At 46.7% G+C, this 23223-nt stretch overlaps 1 long non-coding RNA gene and 1 other non-coding gene across 5 annotated transcripts in view; both read right to left on the reverse strand.

Annotated features, from left to right (window-relative positions):
• Positions 1 to 1462: 1462 nt before the first annotated feature.
• Gm32547 overlaps positions 1463 to 23223 on the reverse strand; it is a 41557-nt gene continuing 19796 nt past the window's right edge. Inside the window, exons 1-3 of one of the 4 annotated variants that reach the window (XR_877230.3) lie at positions 5941 to 8777; positions 5609 to 5722; positions 1463 to 3944 (exon numbers count right to left, since the gene is read on the reverse strand). This is a non-coding gene — a long non-coding RNA (predicted gene, 32547). Of the gene's footprint in view, positions 3945 to 5608; positions 8778 to 23223 lie in introns of those variants that run through there. The other 3 variants (XR_386108.4, XR_386109.4, XR_877231.2) reach the window with 3 other exon arrangements.
• Positions 4430 to 4490, reverse strand: Mir187 (microRNA 187). Its single transcript, NR_029573.1, has one exon. It is a non-coding gene; the product is annotated as a microRNA 187 (primary transcript).

Here is a 23223-nt window from a genome sequence, read left to right on the forward strand (position 1 = left end):
GTTAAATTCTACAGCATTCTCAAAGTAATTGTAGAGATGGAGAACAAGTTCATGGGTGCCAGGAGAACAGAGAGTGGAGGGACAAGAAATGAGCATTACACCAAAGCGCCCGGTCATTCCTGTGCAGCAGTGGACAGGTCTATCTTCATGGGTAACTATATAAACCACACAAGCGCACACTGCAGAAAGGCACACTTATGCACTTATCTGCAAAAATCTGGGAAAGAAACAGTCTAAAGTCCTGAACCAATAGGCTTCCTAGTTCTATGGTAGTGATCAGGCAATGTGGCACTATGTGGTGAGGGATGGGCAGTCAGGATTTCATGTTACTTTCTTCTTGTGAATCTAAAAAAAAATTTAAGACAGAAGACTTTGAAAGACTATTCATTGCCAAAGTTGAAAACAGTGTTTAGAGGGGTTTATAACACATAGAGAAGATAAAATGCACAACAAAACAACACAGGATGGGAAACAACATGAAGTACTGTTGTGTCTCTGAGAAATAGAGTAATGTTAATTCAAGGTGAGTTGTAATGACTCAAGAGTCTGTACTGACTCTTTACGTAATAAATTCTCTCCCTAGATCAATAAGTGATAGAAAGACAGATGGGAGAGTTAGAACTCTGCTGGGTGTAGCTAGAAAGCAAACGAGGCAAATGAGAACACTGCAAAGTTCAAGGCTAATCCTCAAGAAAATGAGGACAAGTCAGGCGAACAGAAAGGGCAAAATGGCAGACTGAGCCTAACCATGCTAGGAGCTGTGGTGACTCCAAGTGGGCTAAATACTTCAGTAAAAGATATACCTTGTCGTGTGTGTGTGTGTGTGTGTGTGTGTGTGTGTGTGTGTGTGTGTTTTAAATGAAGTTCCTGCTACTAACAGAAGGTACACAATAGATATAAACATAGAAGGACCAAAAGTAAAAGGCTCAAAAGAACCAAACACTAATCCTGAGAATGTTAGTGCAGCTCTGTTGTTATAAAAATGGGCTTTGAGATCAGAAGTATGGCTGATGATGTGGGGAAATGGCAAATGAGCGCTGGAGGTGTAGCTGAGCATGCAGTGTTTGCTGGAATGCTTGAGGCTCTGGGTTCTCTCTCCAGCATGGCATAAACTGGATTTCAGTGATATATGCCTGTAATCCCAACACTTTAGAGATATAGTTCAAGGTCATTATAGGCTACACAGTGAATTTCATAATAGCCTGAAATACACGGAACCCTGAATCAAAAATAAAATTAATAGTAATAATAATAATAATAATAAAAATAAACAATTCCCTTAACAGGACATAGTGACCTTAAAAATGCACATTGTCCAATCTTCATGTGCAACTCATGAAACACAAACAAGATTGGTCCCAGGTGTGGTCCCAGCACTGTGAGTTTCAGGCCAGCCTGGTCTACATAGTGAGTTTCAGGCCAGTGTGGTCTACATAGTGAGTTCTGGGTCAGCTTGGTCTACATAATGAGTTCCAGGACAGCTACAGCTACAAAGAGAGACCTCGTCTCAAAAAAACCAACCCACCCACCCATCTGGTATCATAAACAAAGGAACTGTGTAAACAAACAAACAAACAAACAAACAAAAAACAATGATGGAAGGCATGGGAGACAGCTCAACACACAAAACAAGCACTTGTTTGTGGTTCAGAGTAGTCCTCTGACCTCCACGTGTGCATCCATACACCCCACATATATTGCACATACAGTGGTGGCTCACAGCCATGGGTGGCTCCAATTTCAGGGATCTGACACCCTCTTCTGAGCTACACAGCCTCCAAGCACATACACGCAGGCAAAACACGCATGCATAGCAAAACAGATCTAACAAAATGTTAAACTGAACCAACAGAAGTAACCTCTACAGGCCCATTCGGAGATTTTGGCATTCCTGTCAGTGTGTGCCTGCTTTTCAGAACACGGAGGTTTTGAATATTATCAGCCGGGGATTTTCTAGACTGCATCTCAGTCTCAGCTCCTCTGACGTTTCCTTGTGAAGAGATTCAGGTCCTTCAGCTTTGGCAGGAGGCTACAGGAGTGATCGTGTGTCTGTGGTTCTAACAGAGATTGCGACGTTGCAGTCTGTTCTCTGTGGATGATATCCACCAGGTCGTTTGCTGGAGGGCAGGGCCTGCCAGGTTCCTCCGTAGCAATGTCCTCCCTGGGCCTCTGGGAATGGTGAAGCACCCGCCCCTCACCTAGCACTCAGCTCGTGTACTTCTATTTGTTTGGTTTTGGTTTTGGTGTTTGGTCAGCATGGGCTCATATTTTACTTAATTCAATATGTAATTTGGTATGTTGGATGTGGTGGCACATGCCTTTAATCCTAGCACTCAGGAGTCAGAGACAAGTTCTATGAGTTCGAGGCCAGCCTGATCTATATACATAGTGAGACCCTGTATTGCCCCACCAAAACCTGCCACAGTACACATGTATATTTTATTGATCAAATAGTCCCAAATATGGTCATGGTAGCCTCTTCAGCTGGTTTCTATGTCCTTTTTGATGAGTATCACTTTTTTAAAGAGTTGTTATTAGTGTGTGAGATGTATGTGTGGGGTGGGGTTAGATGCACACGTGGGGGTCAGAGGAGAACTCTGGAGTCATTCTCTCCTGTCAGGCAAGCTCTTTGCCTGTGGAGCCATCTTGCCAGCTCTCTCATCTGACATTTCTTTCGTTATGGTATCAGATGACCCAGGCTTATCTTGTATGTCTTATCCCAGACCCAGAATCAGCCACTTCTTTAAGGAGCTCTGGACACTGTTCGGGTAACGTAGTCTTTGCAAACAAAGATCTGGGTATGAGGTGTGCTCTGTCTTCTTGGGATAGCATAGTCTTCTCTGTGGATGAGAGTTAAGGAAGAGTTATGCATGCACATGCCCCCCCCCCCCCGTGTGTGTGTGTGTATGTATGTGTGTATGTGTGTGTATGTGTGTGTGTATGTATGTGTGTGTGTGTGTATGTGTGTGTGTGTGTGTATGTGTGTGTGTGTCCATCTACACTGATCGTGTGACCTTTGATTCTACAGTACCATTGACTCTGGGGTGTTTGTCCTCTTTTAGTTATGAAACAGTCTCTTTCCATCTTGTAAGACTTCTCAGGGTTGAAGAGATGGCTCAGCCATTAGGTGCATTTTTGTTCTTGCAGAGGACCTGGGTTCGATTCCCAGCACCAAAGGTGGTTCATAACCATCCATAACTCTAGTTCAGGGTATCCAATGCCTTGTTCTGACCTCTATAGACACCAAGCCTGCATGTTATACACACACTACATGTAGAAAAAACACAAAAAAATGAATAAATCTAATAAAAGAAAAAATTCAAAGACTTCTCTTTCTGGTAGTAATATTGCTTATATTGTCCTTAATGTGTTTACGTACCTGATTACTCCACTGTATGTCACCCATTTTCCTGACAATGTCCCTCAACACAGTCATAGAGCATTTTACAGAATACCTTACCTGCACAGGGGTTTATATGCAGCATCTGTTTCCTTCCTTCCTCTGGATCGTCTAACTGGTGTGAGCCACATTTCTCCTGACCTGATTTGAATTTCTCGTTAGTCTTTACTAAGCAGGACATCACTAACACAGTGTCTAGTTTATGGATACCATGCACCATGGCCGCCTTAGCTTGGGAGTTTGCTATCCTGAGGCAGAGCAGCTCTAGACTCTCAACCCTTTCAAATTCCTGGCTTTCCTATTGGTTCAGACTAAATCACAGCCTCCAATGTTACTCAGTTTCCCTCCAAGGCACGCAAGAGAAGGAAGAAATACTGAACTGAATGTATTTATGTATTTAATACATTCCTTGGAAAAGGGGGGCCCTATAGATAGTGTAAGGTTCATTGAAAGTGCAGCATTTGATGCTTTCTGCGCAGGATACAGGGCAGACATTGAGATTCACAGCAGGCAGTCCTAGGTGCTGGAGAGAATCTGGTCATAACTGAAGGAAATAAATGAGAGCCTTTGGATGGGGAACTGCAGAAAAGTGACCCTCAGGCCCCAAGTAGGAAGCCAAGCATCACTTATCCTGCGCTCTCAGGACTGCCCCAGCCTCCATGTCCTGTCCAATCTTTCAAAATTGCAACACTGTTACACTATGTTGCCACCCACAACATTCAAGGCTAAATACTACAGAGAATTTAGCCCCCACCCCCCACCCCAGGCTAACGCCTTCCCCTTCCTCCAGCTTATCTTATTTCACGTTTATGGCTTTTGTCTTGTGCTGCACTCCTAACTGTGCTCAGCACACGCAGCCAGCCTCAGGGCCCAGGTTCAACATGCCTGACTGAATGGATGAAGGAGTCTTAGGTTCAAGATCTGCTATACAACCCACTCCCCTTCTGCCCTAGCCTTTCCAAAGTGCCTTGCCGTGTGTCAAATCCCTCAGGGGCCACCAGGCAGGCTCTGCTGCAGACCTGCGTCCCTCCGGCTGCAACACAAGACACGAGGGGTCAGAGCAGCGCCCGGGTCCTGTGTTGTAGCCTGAGGACCCGCATTGTATCCTGTGAGCCCAGGGAGCCTGCCCAGCATGGCTCCTCCTCTGGGTGGGCTACTGGCTTCTGCTTGGGGAGTCCCATCTGCTGTGTACCCAGTGAGGAAGCTATAGAACAGAGAGTAGCATGGTTAGTGGGTCCTGGGACTGGCACTGTGCTGCCCCCTAGGGGAAAACCCAGTGGTGGAAATGAGGCTGACCTTGCATGGTGAAGAAACCCCGCCTAGGCCACAAGCCTGGTGCTGATGTTGAGAGACAGAGGCTATGTGCACGCCCATGACCATGTCCTTCCTCCTCTAAACAGCAAATTATGGCTGTGTATAAGCCACTAATTATAGTTTAGTACAATGACACCTCCTAGGAAGTGGCTCTCACTCTAACACCACGATGAGAATTTTATAAATGCCAGGCTGATACAATGAATTGCCCTGGATTATAAATATCTTGACTGGGAGAATGGCAGAAAACACAACATTATTGCTACCCACTTGCACCAGGCCTATGGAGAATTTATTGTTTGTTTATGGCTTATTTTTATTCAAAAGCTCATGTATAACATTTTTGTGTGGACTCTTTTTGGTGAGTCATTCAGTGCTTTCTTATAAAATTCAAATGAAGTTGGTCTAAAATCAAGACAATGTCCTAATGTCAGTTCCTCCAAAGTGACATGTTGATATTTTTTCTCCAGACTCACTGTCGGGTAAACTCTTTGCAGAAAAGCCCATGGGCTTCAGGACTGAGGAGTGAACAGCAGTATTCCCCTCCCTCCCTCCCTCCCTCCCTCCCTCCCTCCCTCCCTCCCTCCCTCATTCCCTCATTCCCTCCCTCCCTCCCTCATTCCCTCATTCCCTCCCTCCCTCCCTCATTCCCTCCCTCCCTCCTTCATTCCCCCTCCCTCCCTCCCTCTCCCTCCCTCCCTCTCCCTCCCTCCCTCCCTCCCTCCCTCCCTCCCTCCCTCTTCTCTTCCCTCTTCCTTTCCTTCCTGCTCCCCCTCCCCCTCCTTTTTCTCTGTCTCTCTTTCTCCCTCATCTGTCCTCCTTTCCCCTCCCTCTGTCAATCTTCAGTGTTTCCTAGCCAGTCTCTACCCGCCCCACCCCCCCCCAAAGGCTCACACAATCAGCCTCTTGGGTAGCTGGGACCAAACCACACCACTGGGTCCAGCTCTCACTGGCTTGTGTCTTCAGTAACGCGACATGGCTTTTGGTTCCAGCAGAAGGCAGGAGACTCTGGGGACAGATTAGAGGTCAAGCTTCAGTGCAGAACTTAAGTGTCACACGTTTTTCTACCAATGAAGGAAGAATCTCAAGACTTGCCAAGCAGGGGGTGGGACAATGTCCACTCATGTCCACCTTTGTACCTGGATTTAACATTAAACAATTTAGAGGGGGAAATAAAATCCTGCCGCTTGCCCAAATTATCTAAACAATGTCTGAGAGGCTCTTACCAGATGGCATGGCACTCCCTGTGATATCTGTGGAGCTCTCCTCTCGCAGGACTGTAGGACATGCTGGAAGTGACCAAAGGATGCATGAGAGGCAGCCATCCCTGCTGGCAGCCATTCCCCTCTCTTCCCTCCCTTCTTCCTCTCTAGCAGAGCTGGTGAGCACAGCCAAGTGACTGTTTTCTCTAGACCAGAGGGAGGCAGGAGGCTCATAAAACACCCAAGGAATGGCTAAGATTCATAAGCTCCTCCCAGGGATTACCTAAGCATTAAAAAATTACTGAGGGAGGGGGAGACTCTTGTGTGGAGCTGCCTATAAGTTGCACAGGGTGCCCCAGGGATGTAGTCTTGTGAATTGTCACCATGCTAGGGAGGACTTTTTGCAAGGCAACAGCCACCCATGGTCCTGTAAGTAACCCCAATAAATCCACTGTCACCACAATAGACTATTTGTCATTAGTACCCCATCTGGGATAGACAGGTGTTTGTTCATTTCCCTAGGAAAAGTCACACAACATTTGGAAGTCAAGATGAACACAGTCACACAACACTGGGATGTCAAAATGAACCCTCACATCCCCAGGAACCAAGGACAAGCAACTGGAGTGTGGACCAGCAGAGACTGTGTGAGCCTGTGTGAGCCTGTGTGAGCCTCTGCACCTGCAGCATGGCATGTCTTCCCAGGTGCCATGGGCTGGGTCCTCTCTCCACACTACATTCAGGACTAGAAAAGCAGATGAGCACGCAGGGAAACACATGGGCAGACATAGTGACAGGCAATGAAGCAAGCCAAGGAAAAGAAAAGCCTCCTGTCCCTGCTGGCTGCCAGGGACTGTCCACCTCCACCTTCACCCGTGTCTCCACCTCAACCTCCGCCTCCGTCTCCACCTGCACCTCCTGCATACTGGAGAGAACCAGCCACTCCCTCAAACCCACACTGAGAAGACTGCCTGGCTCCACATGCCAAGGAGAAGTAGATGGAAGAAAGAATGAAAACCAGAAAGGAGCTGCCCCCTTTGGTGAACTCGGGGCTCACCCCACCCCCCTTCCAGAGAAGGCAACAAGGAAAGGGAGGGTGTTACACAAGGACAGGGAGAGAAGGCTCTGGTTATCACAGTGCCTGTGACAAGTAGAGGGTCAGGAGCCTTCTAGGGGTGGTAAAGCCTGGAATGGGGTAGGACTCAGGGTGAAAAAAGAAGTTCCTATTGAGTAGCCAGTATGCCTTGTTGCAATGCAAACAGATTCCAGGGCTTAAATAGGAGGCACCAAGTGTCCCAGGAGCTTTTCCTACAATCAGGAGAGGAGGCATAAGATGGACCAAAGCCTGTAGGAGAGGACAATGGTAGAGCTCCTGCCAAGCTTGGGGGACACAGATTCCCTAGTGTCCCTGGAAACTGGAAAGCACATAGCAACCTGCCCAGTACTTTTCTGGGGGAAAGACTGAGCCAGAGGACAGGGTGTTGGGGGATTTTGAAGCAAGCCTGTCTGGCTTACAGCATGCACAGATGTGGTCAACTTTAACTCAAAGAGCCTCTGTGACAGCCATTGTTCCATCCCTGCCTGACCAGCACAGGTCAGGACAGGTCAGCCCAGGTGAGGATGAGACCACTAGGAACAGAGGAAGGAGACAGCAGGATAAGACACTCCTCATGCCCCGAGAGTGCATGCAGAGAAACTGGGAAGCTACAGCTGTTGTTTGCAAGATAGCCACTAAGAGGCTGCAGAAATGGCTGTTGTCAAGCAGGTGTTGCTGTTGCACACAAAGCAGGCCTGTTTGCCTTCCATTTGCAGCAGGTTCTGTTTGACCTCTACTTTCCTCTATTTATTTCTATACCCTAAACAGGGGAGCCTGAACCTTAAATAATCGCCTTTCAGCCATTTGCAGTTCCGTCCCCCTGGTGCACCATACATCTCCCTGGTATGATTGTCACAGTAGAGAATAAGTATGTTTCTGTCTTTATTTTCGATGTGTAACAGGCCGGAGACCTTAGCACAACTGACTCCAGGATGGAAGCAGCATTCAGGCCTCAGAACCCAGCATGAAAGCAGCAACACCTGACAAAACAAAAGTCACAGAAAGCTTACTGCATTTAGTAAATGTGACCACTAGTAAAATAGTTATGTTCACTTCTTATAATGCTAATGAGAAACTGCGCATGCATCGAAGAGTCTACCTTAGACTCTTTAGAGGAGGTGATGGAGAAAGAGTACTAACCTTAGTCAGACTCAGTCCTGCAAAGCCATACTCTGTGACTTTAGACAAATCACTTAAATGTTCTAAGCTTTGGTTCTTTACTCTGCAAAATGGAGTTACAAAAACATATTCTGGCTGTCTTAGTTAGGGTTTTGTAGCTGTGAACTGACACCATGACCAATGCAATTCTTATAAAGGACAACATTTAATTGTGGTTGGCTTACTTACAGCTTCAGAGGTTCAGTCCATTATCATCAGACCGGGAAGCATGACAGCAACCAGGCAGGTCTGGCACTGGAGGAGCTGAGAGTTCTACACCTTGATCTGAAGGCCTCTAGGAGAAGACTAGCTTCCAGACATCTAGGAGGAGGGTCTCAAAGTCCACCCCACAGTGACATGACACACTTCCTCCTTGTGAAGTCGGCCACACCTACTCCAACAAGGCCACACCTCCCCTGGGCCAAGCATATTCAAACCACCACACTGGGGCTGGAGCAATGGCTTAGTTGGTAAAGTGCTTATCACATGAATATGAGGACCTAATTTGATCCCAGAACCCATGTAAAAACATCAGGCATGGTGAGATGTGTTTATCATCCCAGAGCTGGGGAGGCAAAGACAAGCAGATGGCTGTGGCTTATTGACCAGCCAGCCTAGCTGAATCAGTGAGTTCCAGGTAAAGTGAGAGGCCCTGTCTCAAAAAAAAAAAAAAAAAAAAAAAAAAAAAAAAAAAAAGAAAAGAAAAAAGAAAAAGAAAAAGGAAAAGAAAAAAAAAAACAAGATGGAGGGTGACTGGGGAAGGCACCTGGGAGTGTGACCTCTGGCCTCTAATTGCATAGGCACACATGCACCTCTGCACCTGCCCACGCATGAACACACACACACACACACACACACACACACACACACACACTGATCTAGCCTCTGTACTGCTGTATTTATAGGCAGTATAGGGTGGGTCTTCTCTGTGACTCCAGAAATAAAAGCTTAAAGAAAGGGTTAACAACAAAATATTAGCAGAATAATTACTTAAGGGAATGTTTCACCCTGAATTCATTCATCAAACACATGTTGGGCCTTTTTGTATACCAGGGCTATGCTACACTCTGAAAAGGCCGTAAACCCCTCACCTGCTTGGGTTGAGGTCAAGGTTGTTCTGAGTTCAAATCCAGCCATTGAGCTATGTGACTAGAAGACTGTTCCTCTGAAAGCAAGCTTCTACATCTGAGAAGTGGGAGTGGGTGACGAACATCACAGGTCTAGAACAACAGCAGGAGGGCTGCAGTGTGTCATCTGTCAGAAAGGGCAGATTCAAGGGGAGACACCAGCTTGGATGTCCCCCAAGCACTTCAGGTCCAGAGGAGTTGATTTGCTTCTATCGCACACACACCCTTTGCCTTTGCCTCTACCGTCTCCCATGAGGCAGCCCCTCCTGCATACTCCCCAGGGTCAGCTGGGGTGGTGGGAAGGAGCTGGGGGTGGTTCATGTCTCATCTTCTCATGTGTTCAGACTCTATGGAGCTTCTGAGATTTCTCTATATCATACATCTTTTGCAATAGTAAATGCATCTGGAAGCTGTGGGGTGGAAACTCCTGTCCTGCCCATCAGGAACTGAATCTTATATCCCAAGGTCTCTAATAAAGATATTAAATATTAAGGGTATATAATAAATATTTGCTAGATAAGTTACCTCATAACACGCCCCTCCCCCATTTTATCATTGAAATGGCCTTTTTCTTGCAGATATAACACAACTCAATATCTCAAAACTTTAGCTGAGATCATTTTCTCAAGCACGGTTATTAATAATTTGCCTTAAAATGCTCATTTAAGTGCCCAATGCAGAGATAAGAGGTCTGCTTTCCTGTTGATGCTCACGCTCAACCATAATTATCTGTCACAAGAGGCCTGAAGAGGTGTGAAGATGAAAGCTCAGAAGGGCCAGTGTGTCACTTCAGAACCCTGCCGGTGAAGCAATTAGCAGCAGCCTTAAGTGCTGGGGTGGGGAGGGGCACGGCTAATCATCCGAGGCGGTGAGTTTGTGCACGCACGCGCGCACGCGCGTGTGCACACACACACACACACACACACACACACACACACACACACACAGACACATGCGCACACAGACACACACACACACACAGACACACACACACACATACAAACACACACACAAACATTCTTCTCCCTGTCACAAAGGAATACACTGAAGCCTGAAGAGAGCTGCACTGTGTAAGGATACGCATGGGATTGTCTTGCTCTCCTAAGCGTGAGATTGTTGGCACTACTCAGCCATCCTCCTTCACTCGGGGTCACTGTCACAAACATTATTCACAGCACCATGCGTCTGTGACTTCCTGAGACACTCCGTGCCCTTTTTTTCTTGGTTGCTAAGATATTTAGTTTCTGAGTCTGTTCTTCATAACCTTTCAATCTTGCCCTGACTGCCAAATTCTCTGTTGTGAGGGGACAGACTGCAGAAGCCCAGCAGATACTTTTACTAAGGAAGCTGAGCAGGTTGGCTGATCATCACCAAGCAAGATGGATGCAGCTGGCACAGAGAGCAGCTGCCCCAGTACGTTTATTCTGGGAAAGCTGGCACCTCTTACCGTGTGGTCCAGCTCGTTTCAAACCCATTTCAATCCTCCTGCTTCAGGCAGTTGAAGGTTAAGATGGAAAGCTGGTACCAGGACACCAGGGTCCTAGCAAATCCAAGCAGTAAAGAGACTCAGTTCAGAATGAAGATGGCAGGACAGCTCTGTCCACTCTGTGAGTGACAAGTTAATTTCATCACACCAACAGTCATCAAGTGAAATAAATACCACTAACCTGAAGTGTATTGGGCTTGTAGCTTTTATGACTTTTCATTCAGGAATGGGTGTTGGCTTTACAACTGTCGGTGAGTTTGCATATACTGAAGTAGCATATATATCAAACTCAGCCCTGGGAAGCTGCAAGAATTCTCCTCCATTCAGCTGTACAGAATCTCCGCTGCCTGACCTTTGCCATGCCCTCAGCAGGACACTTGTCCTTGCCTTGGCTCTTGGCTAGCACATGCTGCTGGTTGGTGCACCTGAAGGTCAGCTCACTTTCTGCCTTTGCCTCATGCAGGGTGGGTCTCCTCTCCTCAGTAAAACCTCTCTATAAACTCCCTCAAAGTGCATCCAGAGGCGTATCTACTACCAGAGGCGTCTCACCCTGAAGACAATGAAGGGTCAACATTCCCTCACTTACACAGATAGAGTGAAGCTCTGGCTTCAGGGTCTGTGTCTCTCCAAGTTTCTTCTGAAATCCTGAATGTGATCGTAAGTCGCTGTAAATTTTCCATAACTCATGTTATAACCACAACTGAAGTCACTCCCCATCTCTAATCCCATCCCCCCCCCACCCCCGAACACACACACAAGGTAAGGAGGGAGGAGTGGTCATGGGTACTTGGAAGAGACCCAGAGGAAGTAAGGTCAGGATGACAACTAATCCAGACTTGATGGTTTTGCCGTCCCTGTGTGTAATATGATATGTCTTCTTGGACTTCTCTGGACATGACTGTCTCCTGGAGAAAGTTCTCCCAGTCTCCCCTCCTGGCCAGTGCCCTTGGTCTGGTCAAAGCTTGTGTGTGACTTCATCACTCAGCCACAGGAGTATCTAGGTAGAGTGGGAAACAAGATTTGATGTGTACACACTGGCTGTGCACAATCTTCCGTTCCCACATGGTTGAGACAGAGGTTCTCTCCAACCAGGGCCACTGTGATGTCTCAGTGAGGAAATGCGGTGCTTTGAATGTTTGGCTCAGGGAGTGGTACTATTAGGAGCTGTGATCTTGTTGGAGTGGGTGTGGCCTTGTTGGAGGAAGTATGTCACTGTTGGGGTGAGCTTGGAGACAAACCCTCCTCCTAGTTGCCTGGAAACAGTCTTCTCCTGTCTGCCTTTGGATCAAAATGTAGAACTTTCACTTCCTCCAGCCTCATGTCTGCCTAGATGCTGTCATGCTCCCGCCTTGACAATGTACTGAACCTCTGAACCTGTAAGCCAGTCCCAATTAAATGTTGTGCCTTGGTCATGGTGTCTCTTCACAGCAATGGAAGTCCTAAGACAGAAAGCTTGGTTTTGAGAGACCTAATCCATGAATGTTTCCCTCTACCCACCACTGAAGGAGACCATGCCTGTAGCCACACATCATAAGGTGCTGAGATGGAGAGCTAGGAATTTGGCAGGGATTTGTCATTGGGCTAGGACAAGAAAGCAAGCTCAAGATGAATACAGCTGAGAAATGTGGTTTTTTATATCTTGATGGGTTTTGTTAAGATCCTGAATACAACAATCATGGGGCCTTTGTTTATGCCTTGTTTGTTCCTTGACTACTTTGTTTATGCCTTAGGACTGACCGTATTCTTAGTATGTACCTAAAATGATTTAAAAGCAGACTGGAAAGAAATAAACCCATGTCAGCTTCAACTTCAGAACTGGTCAGGGTCATGTTCTAGTGTTGTCTAGTTGTCTTTTTACTTTCAATCCTCCCTCCCTCGAGCCCTGTTGACTGACTGAGCTGGCTTGGTCACAGAGGTGTTCAGACAGTCCCATGGGTTACCACTTCCTAAAGCTGCTTGAGCTCTTGGATTCCAGATCTCAGTTTCTGTTGTCACTCCTGCCTCCGTCTCATAATGATCCTTGTGATTATGCTTGGCCACTCCAGAAAAAGCTCTGGCCACAAGATACTTCCTTTACCCTCTAAGGGAACACATTCACACACATCCTAAATAAGGATGTGACCACTGCTCAGGGACATTATTCTGTCTACAATAACCCCCCCCCCCCCAACTAGTGTGATCTTGATGAAGCCATCAACTCTCTGAATCTGCCTCATCTTATACATAAGGAAGAATTAGACTAAATCCTGTCATTTATTTCTAAAATTCTGCAGTTCTGTAACAAAGCACAATGACACACCGATGAGATGTGAAGACAAGCCAAGTGCCATTTCTCTGCCTAAGGGTCCCTGAGGAAGCCACACAGCAAGGAGGTGAGATAGAGACTTGTGATTTAGTGTGTTAGATTCTGTTTTAAAGACACTTGGAATAATGTAAAAGATATTCTCAAGAAGCCACTCTCTGCTTTTTATCTCTTTCTTGAGTACGGATGGCTGGAAAAGCTGCTGTGCGTGGATCTAGACTTGCAGACGCACTCCTCAGGACATTGCTTATTCTCCCTAAGATGCTGTGCTTAGTTAACAGAACACATTAGTGTTTCCTGTGACCGCCGGCTTCCCTTTCCTTCTTCCCCTTTCTAGTGTGCTCAGGGAAACATCTCTTTCCCTCCCTCAGTTACAGACCACCCCCTCAGCTCAATCTACTTCAACTCTTAGCCTCACATCTGGCTCTGTATCTACTCTGGTTAAATTCGCTCTTAGCCTCACATCTGGCCCTGTATCTATTCTGGCTAAATTTGCTCGGGGGCCAGTAAGAAGGACTCTATTTTGTACACCCAATCTCTCTTTTCTCCTCTCCTTATCATAAAGGTGGAAAGGAGGGCAGGAGAATGGACCAAAAGGATCTGGAAATGTGGTTTCCTTTTTGTGGTGACCCAAGAGCTACCTGACAACTGTGCTGTCCTCTGAAAAGGTGGGCATCCAAATGCTGTAGACCCAGGCGGAGGCAGGCTTCCCTACATGCCTGAGCCTCACCATTCCTTCACCAAGGAACCCAGATGAGCTACCTCACTCTCCCTCTTCCAGTCCTGCCCTGGATCCAGCCTCTAGTAGCTCCTCCACTACACATCCCAGCTCAGCCAATGACCCAACACCCACATGAGCCACAACCATTTGAGCCCCACCAGATGCAGTCTCCCCGTTGTCCATGCAACACTCATAGGCTCTTGGTCCTCTGTCCAGAGTGAGTGCTAGAGGTGCCAAAACCAGGCAGAGAGTGGCTCTGCCCTTGGCGCCTCCATTTACTCAACAGCCTCCTGGGAGGAAGGTATGGCACAGGTACCACTGAAGGCACCAAGAATATAATGTAAGACTTTCCCACAAGAAATGTATATGCTAACTGAGAAGGAATAGGACTGAGCAAAGTGCATGGGATAAAGAGCTCAAGTGACTTGGGGGATCTGAGACTGAGGAAAATAAGAAGCAAGAGGAGCCCAGGGGTATGGCTGAGGCAGGAGGAACAAGGGAGTATCGGGAGGGAGTTTTCAGGGGTAAGTGGGTAAAGCAAACAGCAAAAGATGTTATGGCTACTATAGTAGTTTGGTTTTGTTTCCATAATGAAATAACCCGAGGCAGGCTACTTTATAAAAAAAAAAAAAAAAAAAAAAAAAAAAAAAAAAAAGGCAGGGGCTGGAGTGATGGCTCAGCACTTAAGAGCACCGACTGCTCTTCTGAAGGTCGTGAGTTCAAATCCCAGCAACCACATGATGGCTCACAACCATCAGTAATGAGATCTGATGCCCTCTTCTGGGGTGTCTGAAGACAGCTACAGTGTATTTACATATAATAAATAAATAAATCTTAAAAAAAAAAAGAAAAAAGAAAAAGAAAAGGCAGCTACTGAGCTAATAAGCTGAAGATACAAGTTCCAGAGACTTCATCCGGTGATAGTCTTGTTGTTGGAAGAATTTCAAAGTGTCACAGGGCATCACAGGGTTGGAGATATGGGGTGTGTGTGTGTGTGTGTGTGTGTGTGTTCATTCCCGAGTGTATGCTCATATATGTGTGTCCTTCATATGAAGCCACCAGGATCCACTCATGGAGAATACATCCTGTGAGCCTTACCTAGTACAATCCCCTTTCTGTAGATCCACCTCTAAACACTACAGTTAAATTAAATCTCCCTCCTCCTCCTCACACTTCACAGTGGGACATTTGGGGGCCCCTGAGACTGTATTCACATAAGATCTCTGAAACCCCTCCTGAATCCATGAGGGAGATATTAGAAGGAACTGGGCAGAAGAGTGGCATGATGGGGCAGGAACTTCCTGATGCTCAGTGGCCAACCAATAACAGGAAGCAAGATCAGAAGTATCTGGACCACTCAGGAGGCCTGAGTAACACAAGCAACGAGATGAAAGGGGCTGGGATCAGCAGGGTCAGTGCTGAGAAATGGCTATGTTCCTGGTCTGTTCTAAAGTCAACATCTCCTGCCATAGTTGGTAAGGATTGTGAGGGGAGACAGACATCATCTGGGCCTAAGCAGCATGAAGGAGTTGCTATTCCGTGAGATGGAGGAGGAGAGAAGACCGAGGCAGGTGATAAAGCTGTGGTAGTTTGGACGTGCTCAGTCTGTTATTAGGCATCCAGGAGACATAGAGAGGCAATAGTATGTTCCTCTGGACTTCAGGGGGAAAGTCTGGGCTGGTTGTATAAATTGAAATTATATTTAAAGCTACAACATGGAAGAATAGGAAACCTAGAAACAGACCCACACGAAAACAGCCAACCGATCTTTGACAAAGAAGCCAAGGCAATTAAGTAGAGGAAGAATAGTCTTTTCAACAGACAGCACTGGGACAATTGAATGCTGGTAGAAAAAATGAAATGGACACAGACTGCCTTAGGCTTTTCATAAAAACTGGCTCACCACGGGTCACGGCAGAGAGGCAAACCATAAGACCAAGAGGCTTGTGGAAGATACAGGAGGCAATCTAGGTAACCTGGGGTTTAGTGACAAGTTTTTGGATAAGACACCAGAAGCAGAAGCTTTGTTTTGTTTTGTTTTGTGTTTTAAGGAACAGAAAGAAATAGTTAACCTTGGTTTACAAAAACAAAGTCACAGACTGGACAAGACAACGAAGGGAAGATGGAGGAAACAAGGCAGCCTAAGGAGGGACGGATGCTCTAACACTTTCGGCTCTCCAGATAGCCCTGTGAGATCCTGAGCGCTTAGGATGGCACAGGGTTGGTGTGATGGCTAGCCTTGTCACCTTGCTTGAACTGAGAAGTTCCTTAAAGCTCAATAAGGCATACGCAGTGTTGCCTGCGTTTCTCCTTCTCTGAGAAAAACAACTTAAGAAATGGGAGATTTGGGGCTGCAGAGATGGCCCCATGGTCAAGAACACTTGTCTCTCTCAAAGAGGACCCAAGTACAGTTCCCAGCACCTATATGATAGCTCACAACCATGGGTAACTCCAGTTCTGGGGAAATTCAATGTCTTCTCCTGACCACCAAAGGCACCAGGCACATAGTGCACATACATATAAGCAAAATACATATACGATAAAATAAATAAATCTAAAAGTGAGAGAGGAGGGATTTATATAAGGTCACAAATGGTAAGATATGATCTATTGTGGTAGAAAGCATGGTGGCTGGGGGGAGGGGCTTTGTCTATGGCAGAGGGAGGGCAAAACAATATGTTTACAATCTAATGAAACTGGAGGCAAGGGAGTGGGACCAAAATAAGGCCAGGTTGTCATTTTTAACCTCCCTTCCACGATCCCTTCCATCAGTCAATCTCCAAACCTCCCCCAAAACAGCTTGACACCAGGTGTTTAGACATCAGAGCCCGTAGAGGATAGTTCACATTCACACTCCAACAGAGGGTAGACTGGCCCTGAGTGTGGGTAACACATCTACAGGCAGGGGGGTCTATATGTAATAAATGGAAAAAGGGAGAAATCCCCCAGTGACTTGTTGGCTACTAATATCTGTTCTACCACCCCTTCCCCCTTCTAATTACAGAAACCTCCAAAACCAGAAGCCAAAATAAGTCTTTGCTCCTTCACATTGTATTGTTCGGGTATTATGTCATAGAGAGAAAAAAAATGACCAACACAGCTGGAGATACAAACTTGGAAGTCAGCATGGAATATGTTTAAAGAACTTGCCAGTCTGCATGATCTGATCTAAGAGTGTCCCCATCAGAGGAAGGGGAAGATAAAGAACAAAGCCACAGGAGTGGAGTGGAGTCTCCTCTAGGCATGGGCACTAGCCAGTATAGCAGAGAGACAAGAAGCTAAGGGGCATCCCAAAGACCAGGCAACCTGGGTTTCTAGAAAGAAGCCTGGTCAGAGTGTGACAGGCAACTGACAACAGTGGCGTTTGAGGACTCCATTGGATTGGCCACAAGGGACTTAGCAGCCAAGCTCTGGGCTATTCTGGTGCAAAGCTCTGCCTAGGCGCATTCTGGAAGAGATGAATGGAGCAGCAACAGGGGCAGCCCGTAGGCAATCCTCTCACAGAAGAGTCTTGAAAGAGAATCAGAGATGATAAGCAACGTATGGAGGGGGATTTCATCAAAGAGAGGGACACTGTGGATGGAAGACATTGCAGCAAGCTGTGGCTGCAGTGCATGGTCTAGAAGAGAGGGACAACTCAGCCACACAGAAGGGACAGGAAGAACTGGGGAGGAGAGGACTGGGAGAGAGGGGAGGAGATGGTCACTTGGCCACGGACATGGGAGACTCAAAGCCCTCTGGGAATTGGAACGTTGGGCCCACTTCCTCATACTTTGGAAGACTCTGAGGAGGACACGTGGGCAAAGTTAAACTGACAACACCGAGCTTCAGAGGAAAATAAAAGGATAAACAAAACTGGAAGTTGGGGCCTTTAAGACAGAGGATGACTGAAATGCCTTCCCCGCCGGGAGTACAAGAGACGCTGTGCACAGGGAGCTGCATCTTTAGTACATTCGAATTGTCAGTCCTTTAACTGTGACACTTAGCACCATCTTATGCAAAAACAGTCGGCTTAGCTATGTTTCTCATCACTGCAGGCGCAGGGCAGCTGTGCCCAAGAAGCCCATGCTGTCTCCTCAGAGAAAGCCTATCCCTGCTCACCCAGGCCTGAGGTACCTACAGAATGAGGATGCACAACTGCCAGAAGACGCGTGTTAAAAGGATGGATGGACACGTCTCCAGAAGACTTGCATTTGGTTCAAGTTCATCTCTGATGACTTGATTGGCAGCTTCCAAACACATTTATGAAGAACTCAGCACTGGGCACCGCTCACAGCCACAGCGCTCCTCAGAGGACAGGTGGAGGTCACAAGAAGACACAGCACTTGCTTCTTGTGGTTGTCCGTTTTTTGCTGTTATAACAAAATATCTGAGGCTGGGTAATATATAAAGAAAAGAGGATTGTTTAGCTCTGTTTTAGAGATCAAGGGCATAGTGTCAGCGGGTGGTATCTGGGGTGACATCTTCCTAGTGAATGGCATCATGGTAGAAGTTCGTGCAAGAGTAGAAGGTCATGTGATGGGACAGGAAGCCAGGGAGAATTAGGACAGGCCAGCCATCATATTCATCCACAACCTCCTTAAGATGCTCAGCCCCAGCTTCCATGTTGCTAAAGTGTATATGGGAGGGGGAGGAATTGACTTACGCAACTCCCAGTAGGCTCTACCTCCTAAGGGTATCACTGCATTAACATAGCAACACTGGGAATGAAGCTTCTGACATAGCAGCCCCATGGATACACTCTTACCTTCCCTGGACCATATGCCCATCCAGCCAAACTTTCCCTCTTCACTTTTTATTCATCCAAATTCCGATTTTCTCACTTAACTTTCACTCTGTGTCTGCTTGGCTTTGCTCCTGACTGTCTCAGGGTCTCTGCATTTCAGGAGGATCTGCCTCTTGGATTGCAGGGCCACGCAGGTGACACACACATCAGCATGGTCTTCTGCGAAAACTTCCAGGAGTTGGTATAGGTTCCCTCTGAAAGCCCCTGAGCCCCTGAGTCCCCCGAAAGAACAGGGGGAGTCTTGGCTGCACATTTTACCAACTGTTTTCACCTCTGTGGATCCAGCGCTGTGGCTGTCTCTAACAGCAGCAGCCTCCTCCATGGCCTGAAGTCTGTGGACAGTAGCTGGCAGACTCTCTAAGTTTCCGGGTGGGATTTAGGCAAACCCCTCTCCTTTAAGGCTGCCTGTGTGCAGCCCTCCAGCTCCTGGCCTCCCTTGGCTTTTCTCTCCTGCTCTCATGGCCATTCTTCTCTCTCCAGCCTGCTCATCCTTTATTCCTTGGCTCCGCATCCCTCTTCAACACAAATCTTTCCTGTGTGACCTGAGCAGCTGGGGGCTGAGACTCAAGTCCTTCCTCCTCCTGTCCTCTGGGCACCTTAGGGAAGCATGCTGGGCACCGCTGTACCATTTAGTGTCTTCCTCTGCTGTGAGATTAAATGGCTAATGCAGAGTGAGGTGTTTATTAGCACATTTGTAGCTAGCTCTTCCCGTGGCCAATGAGCCATGCCATCCGCTGCAATGCCTCTGGGAAACTTTGGGTCTGGGCCCTTTCCAGCTGCCTTCAATCTTGTTGTGTGTGACTCAGGGAAGCTGTTTTATTGCCAGGAACCTGCCTCTCTTCTCTTCCACACTGACGCCCAAGTTCAAGATCACTGGGGCTGTTGACTCTGAATAACAAACTTGTTTTCTACTACTTATTTGTACCCAGCTCTTATTTCTCTGATTGCAGAGTGTCTGAACTCCTATTGGCACTTCCTTGCTCCTGTGTGTCCCCAGACCTACTTGGTTCTCTGTCACACACACACACACACACACACACACACACACACACACTCATCCTAGAAGCAGCAAGTGTATCTCCATTTGTAAGCACAAAACCCTTGTGTCCTCCTAGGAACTCATTTCCATCTCCAACCCTAATTCTTTGCCCTTTTAGACCCAGCTATTATTGCTTCTAATTTGCATTGAATGGCCCCTTAGCAACCATCACAAGTGCTTTGGATACCAGCTCACTTCCAATGCTGCTGGATTCACCAGAATCGAAACTCTTCCAGAGTACAATTTAACATGTGATAAACAGAGTCTCAAGCAGCTCTCACTGCATCCAGATGCACGTATGCCCTCTACCGAATAATGGCACAGAACCAAGCTGCTCCGAAGGCACATCTGGAGTGCAGCATATTGTTCGTTGGCCATTAAAGGAAGAAAACGAAATCTGAACAGTTTACTGCCCGTGAAATGCTATCAGGTCCTATTAGACACTTTCGAGCTACTACTTCTGGCAGAATGGACTTGGAGTCGGGGACTTCAGACAGACGAGCAGTGGGTGCATGAAAATAGCCAGAGAAATGTAGACCAAAGCCACATAAGATCCCTCTCTCTCCGGTAAAGTGGTTATTATATAAATAAGTCCATAAGATGACAGGTGCTGTAGAGAACGAGAAGAAAGGGGAGCTTTGGGTGTTGATAGGCATGTGAATTTGTACAGCCATTGCGGACAGCGGTATGAAGAGCCTTTCCAAATTTGTAAAAAGAACCAAAGCTGATGTTGTGATGCACACTTTAATCTTAGTTCTCAGAAGGTAGAAGCAGGAGGATTTCTGTGGGTTTGAGGCTACCCTGGTCTGTATAGCAAGTTCCAGGCCAGCCAGAGATTCATAGTGAGACTCTGTCTAAAAAAGCAGAACAAACAAACAAACAAACAAAATCAATAAACCAGGCATGGTGAAGCACACCTTTAATCCCAGCTCTTGGGAGGCAGAGGCAGGCAGATCTCTGAGTTAAAAGCCAGCCTGCTTTACAGAGTGAGCCCAGGACAGCCAGGGTTCTGTTACAAAGAGAAACCCTGTCTCAAAAAACAAAAACCAACAAACAAACAAAAAACATAGAGCAACAATCCCACTGCTGGGTATATTTGACATGTAAATAATGTTCATATTCTGAGAGACATCAGTGCCCTGCTACTGGATACACTGTTCACCACATCTATAAAATGGACGCAAATGGGCTGGGGATGTAGCCCAGTCAATAGAGTGCTTGCCTACTGGCATGCATAAAGCCCTTGGTTTGATTGCCAGTACTTCATAAAGGTAGGGGAGATGGGAAATGCCTGAAATTGGCTCTCAGTGGATGGAGGCTGGAGGACCCAAAATTCAAGGTTATCCTTGACTAAACAGTTTGAGGACAACCTGGACTACAAGAGAGTCCCTGTTGAGGTTGGGGTTGGGGAGGCAGAGACAGATAGAGACACAGGGAGAGAAAGGGATTGAGAGATAGAGAAAGGATAAGGAAGAAAGAGAAAGAAAGGGGCTGGTGAGATGGCTCAGTGGTTAAGAGCACCGACTGCTCTTCTGAAGGTCCCGAGTTCAAATCCCAGCAACCGCATGGTGGCTCACAACCATCCGTAACGAAATCTGATGCCCTCTTCTGGAGTATCTGAGGACAGCTACAGTGTACTTATAAATAAATAAATAAATCTCTAAAACAAAACAAAAAAAAAAAAAAGAAAGAAAGAGAAAGAAAAAGAAAGGAGGGAAGTAGGGAGGGAAACCACTTATGTGTCCACCAGCCTATAAATGGTTAGTGAAATATCGTACAGAGAACAAGAGAGTGCTCTTCAGCCAGAATCATCACAGAACAGAATCCTGACATGTGAGACAACCTTTGAAGGGACCAGATAGCATTCAAGCCAGACATGGAAACACAAATACCACAGAGCCACAGTCATTTGTCCATGATGTCACTGGAGGCTGGGAGAGCAGGTGGGAGAAGGCATGGGTTGAGGTTGGCCCGTGAGTCCTATGGGGCAGCTGCACAGAACAGGTTCTCGTGTTTACTGACCAATAGGGTCACTGTAGATACTAAAACATTGCATATCCCAAGGAGGTATGTTTGAGGTGACAGATGTGTGGAACCTGGTTAAAACAGTACTGGTGTGTTGAAGTGTCTGTCACATGGAGTGCTTCAAATATAGATGCTTACACTTTAGAGCATCAGTTAGAAGTGGTTCTCATTTGAATTTTGAAATGAATAAAGGAAAAAGTTTAAACTATATGTAATATTAAAGGAAACAGATAATTTATAATACCCTTTTTAAAAGCTGGTCAGTGGTGGTGCACACCTTTAATCCCAGCACTCAGGAGGCAGAGACAAGTGGAGTTTGAGGCCAGCTTAATCTACAGAGTGAGTTCCAAGGCAGCCAGGGCTACACAGAGAAACACTGTCTCAAACAACAACAACATCCATATCTTTTTTTAAAAATCACATTTTGCTAGATTCTGCCTTTCCCAGAACAGATCTAAACACTGCTGTGCTGGCAGACTAATTTCCTGGGAGAAAAAAAACCTGAAGCTCTAACTCTTAGTGTTTCGTGCATTCTGTGGTATGAATGATCCCACCATAATGGTTTCCAGCCATGGACTATGTGAGAAGAAACCACATTAACAAAAGTTCTGCAGGTTTCTGACAGCCAAGAAAGCAGACCGCAACCGCAGCAAGATGATGTGTAAGGATGGGAGACAAAAGAAAGCAGCAAGCATAGAGGTTAAAAATGGCGCCCGGAGGGCTGGGGGTGGGGTAGCTCAGCTGGCAGAATATTTAACTCTCAAACTTGGGGATCTGAGCTGAACACCCAGAACCCATGGGGAAACGACTAGATCTGGTGGCATGCGGCTAGATCTGATGGCATGCAGGTTGCTGGCCAACCTGCCTGTGCCATTGCATGAACTCCAGGCCGGTGAGAAATCTTGTCTCAAAAATAAACCGTGGAGCCACCAAGATGGCTCAGCAGGTGAAAGCACTGCTGCCCAAGCCTGGTGACCTGAGTTTGTCCCCTGGAAGCCACAAAAATTGGAAGGAGAGGACCGACTCCACAGCGTTGTCTTGTGACACCACACATAAATAATAAATTACATAGTCCAAGGCCCTACCAAATCTAGGGTGAGACTTGATTTTTAATTTTTTTTAAAGTGGACAGAAACTGAGGAATAACACTTGGGGTTGTTTTCTGACCTTCGAACACTCACACTCACATATACATACACTCACACATGTACACACACATGCACACGCAGAGTGAATGGACCCAGGCATTAGTAAATACAAACATTCATTGCCAGGCAAGGTGGCACCCTCCGGTAATCCCTGCACTCTGGATGCTGAGGCAGGAGGATAGAATACTAAGCCTGACTGTAATAGAAATGCCATGGAGCCCAAGATACCTTTGAATCATCGCATTTGGCTTTAAGGCTCCCCAGCACTGCAAGGAGCCTTACCTGGTCCACCATGTTCTAAAGATAAAAAGTCACATGCTGAGAAGTGCCACTTTCCTCTTCTACAAGTAGGTCGTGTTCCTCTGCCTCCCCCGGAGCCTGGAAGCAGCAACTGTGCCCTTCACTCAGCACTCGCTCAC

This window comes from Mus musculus, chromosome 18 (assembly GCF_000001635.26).
Source record: "Mus musculus strain C57BL/6J chromosome 18, GRCm38.p6 C57BL/6J".
Classification (NCBI taxonomy): Eukaryota; Metazoa; Chordata; class Mammalia; order Rodentia; family Muridae; genus Mus; species Mus musculus.